Source organism: Petromyzon marinus, chromosome 74, assembly GCF_048934315.1.
Source record: "Petromyzon marinus isolate PM22_M1 ecotype Great Lakes invasive population chromosome 74, UKy_Petmar_22M1.pri1.0, whole genome shotgun sequence".
Classification (NCBI taxonomy): Eukaryota; Metazoa; Chordata; class Hyperoartia; order Petromyzontiformes; family Petromyzontidae; genus Petromyzon; species Petromyzon marinus.
The window spans coordinates 2,052,552-2,058,551 of NC_133740.1; positions in this window are offsets into that span (position 1 = coordinate 2,052,552).

Here is a 6,000-nt window from a genome sequence, read left to right on the forward strand (position 1 = left end):
CGCCGTGCGCCTTTTGGCGTCATCTGGTCCAACACCGTGTGAGACGAGGCTTCTAAGGAAAGCTGTCTCGGGTGTGAACCAATCAATTTCAAGGACAGTGCATACATTATCAGAGTTATGTTTTTTGTTTGAACTCCGACCGCAGGTATTCTAGTCAATGCAAACATGACTCCTTGTAAAAAATGTGTCAGTTTTGTTGCCAGATAAAAGGGTAAAAAAAAACAATTATCACTCCAGTAGTGTTAAATAAATGGACAGTGAATAGGCCTTAAACAAGGCCTTGTTACAATAGTAATAATGTGTATTTACAAAATGACCATTGCAAAAACGTTACATTTATAAAATTGGTGGTAGAGTACAATGGATTAATTCCTACAGCTGTTTGAGATATAAATGTGTTTTTATATCGAAGCATCATTCATGCAAACAGCATCTCACAACTCTGCACAACACATAACACATGGAGCGGCATATATATTCGGATGTTTTCAGCCAATTAATGAGTGATTACACGTGTGGGAGGAAACCGGGGCTCCTGGAGAAAATCCACCCATGCGAGGACGCAACACTCGATCCCGTACAGATGGGACAGATGGAGATTAGTCTACTCTTGCTGTACCGCCTTCTCCTGGCCAGTCAGGGTACTGCAACCTCTACCCTCACGGGAAGGGAATTTCGCAACATTTGTCTGACCCACCAACCCTCACTGGCTCCACAGTGCTGGATTACATGAGGGCAAATTGGTACCTATTTTATTCACCCGTGGCCTGAGACAACCCACAACAAATATTTAGTTCACAATACAGTATTGCTAAACTGTTAGCATCACCTGATGAAACAATGTTAACTCCTTTAGTATTTTTTTTATAAATACGCATTGAACTATCCCATCATTTATATCCTGTACAAACCTTACTGTTAAACTGCATAGTATTTAATATGAGGTGCAAGGCATTGTATGCACGTGTTGTGTAACCGTGAACACAAACCCTTGGCATATCTTTAGAGGACAAAACTTGAGGAATGCATTTTTGTTTTCCGAGTGCAGTATTCTAAAAATGCAAATATTAGAATTACTGTATTGGCATGCCTAGTGCAATCGCCACATCAGATTTGACACGTTTCTATCGTCTGATTAATGCCGCCGTACCTCTAAAGTTAAAATAGATCAAACTTGAAAACTGTGACACGCGTGAGAAGCATTATCACGTGAGTCACTTATAAACAACATAAGCTGGAAAAGCAAAACATTTAGCCTCTAAATCTGGAGTTACCTACAGCAAAGATGAGAATCATTTACATCTGATTCCATGAAATTATTTTACAAGAAGACTTTGCACATCTATAGGATTAACAGCTAAGGTGGAGAAATTGAAATAAATTCGTCCCATTTAGACAGACAAATAGATAGCATCTTCTCATGTTGAACATAAATGTTGGCACTAACTTTTAATTTATGGTAGATACGTGGCTAATTTTGATGCTGTACAAATTGTACGGTGAGTGTATGTATAAGCTATGCAAATGGAACGAATTGTCCTGTAAGCTTCAACATAAAACAACACTTTAATAGTACTGTATACAACAGTATAAAATAATCCATGCAATTGTCTCCTTAGAACTCAGCTTCTGTTGAAAGTTCACATATTTGACACTTTCTTCATTCTCGGCAGAATACATTTTACTGAATGCAAATGGTGACTTTTTAAAGTTATTGTAAACCAGTCAAAATGTCTCCATGCTCCGATGCTTGCTGGAGCATTGCTCATGTCCATTGGCAGCCCCGAGTGACCGCGTAATGCACCGTTGCACATTCCTGTGCTGGAGGGTAGTTGTGAGGGACACGGGCCCCCGGCTCCCCCTCCGGGGGAGGGTTGATCTCGGGAGGGCTGCAGGTTCCGGACTCCTCGCTCGTGTGAGAACCGCCGCTATCCAACTCCTCGCTCGTGGGGAGAAGGCTGCCGCTCCCCGGCTACTCTCCTCGTGCCGCAGCCCCTCGGGTCCGCGGGTTTTGTTTGGGGGGCATAGCTCGGGGCTGGTGCACGGCTGCCTGGAGTCAATCTGTCGCTTCTCAGCCACTCAAACGCGACGTATCCGTTCACACAACCCCGCGCACCACTCGCACGCGCTGAACCGGGGGTCATGGGTCAGAGGGCAATGACGTCCTTCGCACACGCGTTACGACCGAGGGCGGGCAATGGAGATTGTTTAAAGGGCTGTAGGAATAATCCCACGTGTACCCAGGCGAGTCCACCGTCACTCACCGCGGGCACACGCTAAACAAAAGCCGTATGAATAATCTCGCGTGTACGCCGCCCGTCTACCTCACGCACACGTTAAACACAAGGGCGTATGAGTAACCTCACGTGCCCCTGTACGAGTCCGCCGCCCCTCGCCACACACACACGCTAACCACGAGCTACGCGCAGGGGCGAGCGCAAACACGTGGGTAAATACACACTCGCGCGCAAACACAGGGTACGACGCAGGAACCCCGGTCGGGGGTGCACACAATTGCCGCCTCAACAGAGTTACCCACGCGCAACTCCCCGTACCACGACGAGTGGACTCACACCCCCATGCACCCGTTTCACACTCGCAGAAACCACATGACAAGGTTTATTGATCACTGACGATTTATTTCCGGCGTGTCTGCGGGCTACCATTACCCGAGTCAGTCCGAGTCAGCAGGGCAGGTCTAATCTATCTCCCATTGGTCTAAACCCGATCTACCTCGTCCCTTTGGAATCAAACTCCCCACTCTCTCTTTAGTACTCACGTTTCGCCTCGGATGTGCGGGCCGTCGCGGAGAAATGAGGCTGCACGAGGTTCTTGCGGGGAGCGGGGCCTGGCTTCGCTGAGACTCGTCCCATGGACGACCCAGTGGCCGGCAAGCTGACTGCTCCGATCGCTCACTTGAGGAGAATGCGAACCCCCATCGTCGCTCTCCTCTCTCATTTGAGCCTTCTCTACATCGAAGGTCTGCCCGGCTAACCCACGATACCCCACCGCCATTGGTGCGCCCGCCTCGGTGCCTTCACAGACATCCGCTTCCTTCTCTCCCCATCAACAGGGGCCGCCGTTGGGTCGTTGCCATTGGCCACGGCGTGCAAGCATACTTTTACGGCCAATCGGATGCTTCCCCTTGTGCTCGTGTGGACCTAACCGCGGTGACTGAGTAGCCTCGTCGTGACCATGCAATTGCACGTCAATTCATGGCTCCGCGGTGTAATTCAACCTGGGGGAAGTCGTCCAATTCCCTGGCCCCAGGAAACCGTGGGGGATGTCCCTACGAAGAGGGCCCCTGGGTGAAAACCTGGAGGCCAGGTGACTTCCCCACGAGGTCCTACGTGGGGGTGTGTGTGTTGTGTGTGCTCATTTGGGGGGTGGTGAGGGAGAAGCAGCGTCGGCCCGGACGCTCTCCCGTGGTGGCATTGCAGGAACGGCTCCGACGGAGCGGCTTCGCTGTTGTGGCACCACATAGTCTCTCCAAAGGGCCACTGATACTCATTCTTATCCAAGTGCTCCTTACTTGTCTTACCCCAGAATGGACGATGGGTTGAGTCAACTTCCGACTAGCATATGAGCTATCTGCCTGTTGTGGGATGGGTGCTCTGCTACCTGGCGAGATGACTTATCATGTAAGATGAACTGATGCGATGTTATTTACAAAACAGCCAATTATGGCTGTCACCTGATAAGGCTGGTTGTAATTACTGTCGAAACATCGTACTCGACTTTTTAATGGTGTGGGTTTACTCTCCAACACACAACCGGTGTGCTGAACGAGTAAGGGAAAAAAGTGAGGGAAAAAGTATTTGATCCCCTGCTGATTTTGTACGTTTGCACACTGACAAAGAAATGATCAGTCTGTAATTTTAATGGTATGTTTAATTGAAAAGTGAGAGACAGAATAACAACAACAAAATCCAGAAAAACGCATGTCAAATATGTTATAAATTGATTTGCATTTTAATGAGGGAAATAAGCATTTGACTCCTTCTCAGTCAGAAAGATGTCAGGGACAAGATTGTAGACCTACACAAGGCTGGAATGGGCTACAAGACCATTGCCAAGCAGTTTGGTGAGAATGTGACAACAGTTGGTGCGATTATTTGTGATGCCGCCGCCACGGAGCCGATCGGCGGGCGGCCCACCTGCGATCTCGCCGCTCCGAGCGACGAGGCCGACATTGCTCCACCCCACCACCTCCCCACCCCCCCCCCCCCCCCCACCGGAACACACACGCACGCACTCCCCCACCATTAGAGCGCGTGGGGAGACACCCTGGCCGACAGGTTTTCACCCAGAAGCCCTCGTAAAGGGATAATCTTCACGGTTTCCTGCAGCCAGGGAATTGGACGGTCTCCCCCGACGCTAACACCCACCGCGGCGCCGTGACTTTGGTTGTAATTACATGGTCACGACGGGGCTGCCGTACCACCGCGGGTAGACAGCACACACAACACACACGGGTCAGCAGGCAGGTAGGAGGGCAGAGCCACGAGCGGCGGGAAAGCAGGGTCGCCCTCTGGCTGGAGGGTCGCTGAGCAGGTAAATTTAGATGCGGACGTCGCTGAAAGCAACGGCCCGGGGGATGCTGGGATACAGATGGGCCTACCGATTGGCGGGTGATCCCAGCGAGCTGATTGGCCCGCGAGTCGGCACCAGGTAGCCCCTTTGATGTAGAAAGAATAAAGCGGGTCAGGGCGAAGGAAAAAGGGTCTCTGGCTACTCGAGTCAACCCCAGGCCCGTCAACTCCCGAGTCCAGCCGCGCGAACGTCCGTGGGACGTATCGACGCGCCGCGAGGACCAGACAGCAGTGACGACGAACCGTGAGTAAGAGAGAGAGAGGGAGTTGGGACTTAGCTTAAGAGCAAAACCGGAGAGGGTAAAGGGGAGAAGGACAGGTAGAGTGTAGTGCCGACTATCGAGAGATAGATCGGTCCTGCCCCGCTGATCCCGACTGACTCGATTAAATAAGGGTTCGCCGACGCGGTGGAATAAATCGTCGGCGGTTACATAACGGACTGGTGTGGTTTTTGTGGAAGCGTGGGTGCGCTTGCTGTCGCGGTGGTCGTTACATAACAGACTGGTGTGGTTATTGCGGAAGCGTGGGTGCGCTTGCTGTCGCGGTGGTCGTTACATAACAGACTGGTGTGGTTATTGCGGAAGCGTGGGTGCGCTTGCTGTCGCGGTGGTCGTTACATAACAGACTGGTGTGGTGGTTTTTGCGAGGGTGTGGAAAGAGAGTGGAAGCGTGGGTTCGCTTGCTGTTCTCGGTGGTCGCCGCGTGTGCGGAGCGGCGCCGCGTGGATTGTGTGCGCTACGAACCGTCGGCTGCGGACTCCTGCGTTGCGAGCGGATACCCGTCCCGCACGCATGCCCATCGCATAGCCCTTTAAACCCGTTCAAACCAATCCCCCCAAGCGTCGGAGTGAGCACGAACGACGTCGCTTACCCTCCGACCTTTGACCCCCTGTTACCCGCGTGTGATTGGTGCGTGGGACTGCGCGGGCGGGGAGCGTCGCGTTTGGGTGCCGGCGAAGCGCTAGCGGGTCCCAGGGGGGTCGAGTGGGATGCCCCACCGGCAGGAGACCCGGACTCGGGGGGGGACGGCACAGGGGGGGGAACAGGAGCGCGACGACCTTTCCCCGCCAGGGGAGGAGTGCGGCGGCGGCAGCTCCCACACTAGTGGAGAGTCTGGGAGCGTCGGTACTTCGCGGACAGGGTCGCAGGCAGGGGAGATCCCGGGGGCCGGCGACCCTAACAATATGGTGTCAGAAGCGGTACGAACCCCCGCGTTACCCCACGCGAAAATAAGGCATATATTCACTGGCCGGGGTACACCTTCGTGGAGAGCATTTGCCCGCAACGTCCTAGGGGCTAAGGAAATTAATGGGTGGACGGACGCGCAGACGCTACGTCAACTTAATATGAATCTGGATGGGCGGGCAGCCGATTTTGTGGAAGCCCTACCCGCAAGCGCGCAGACACAG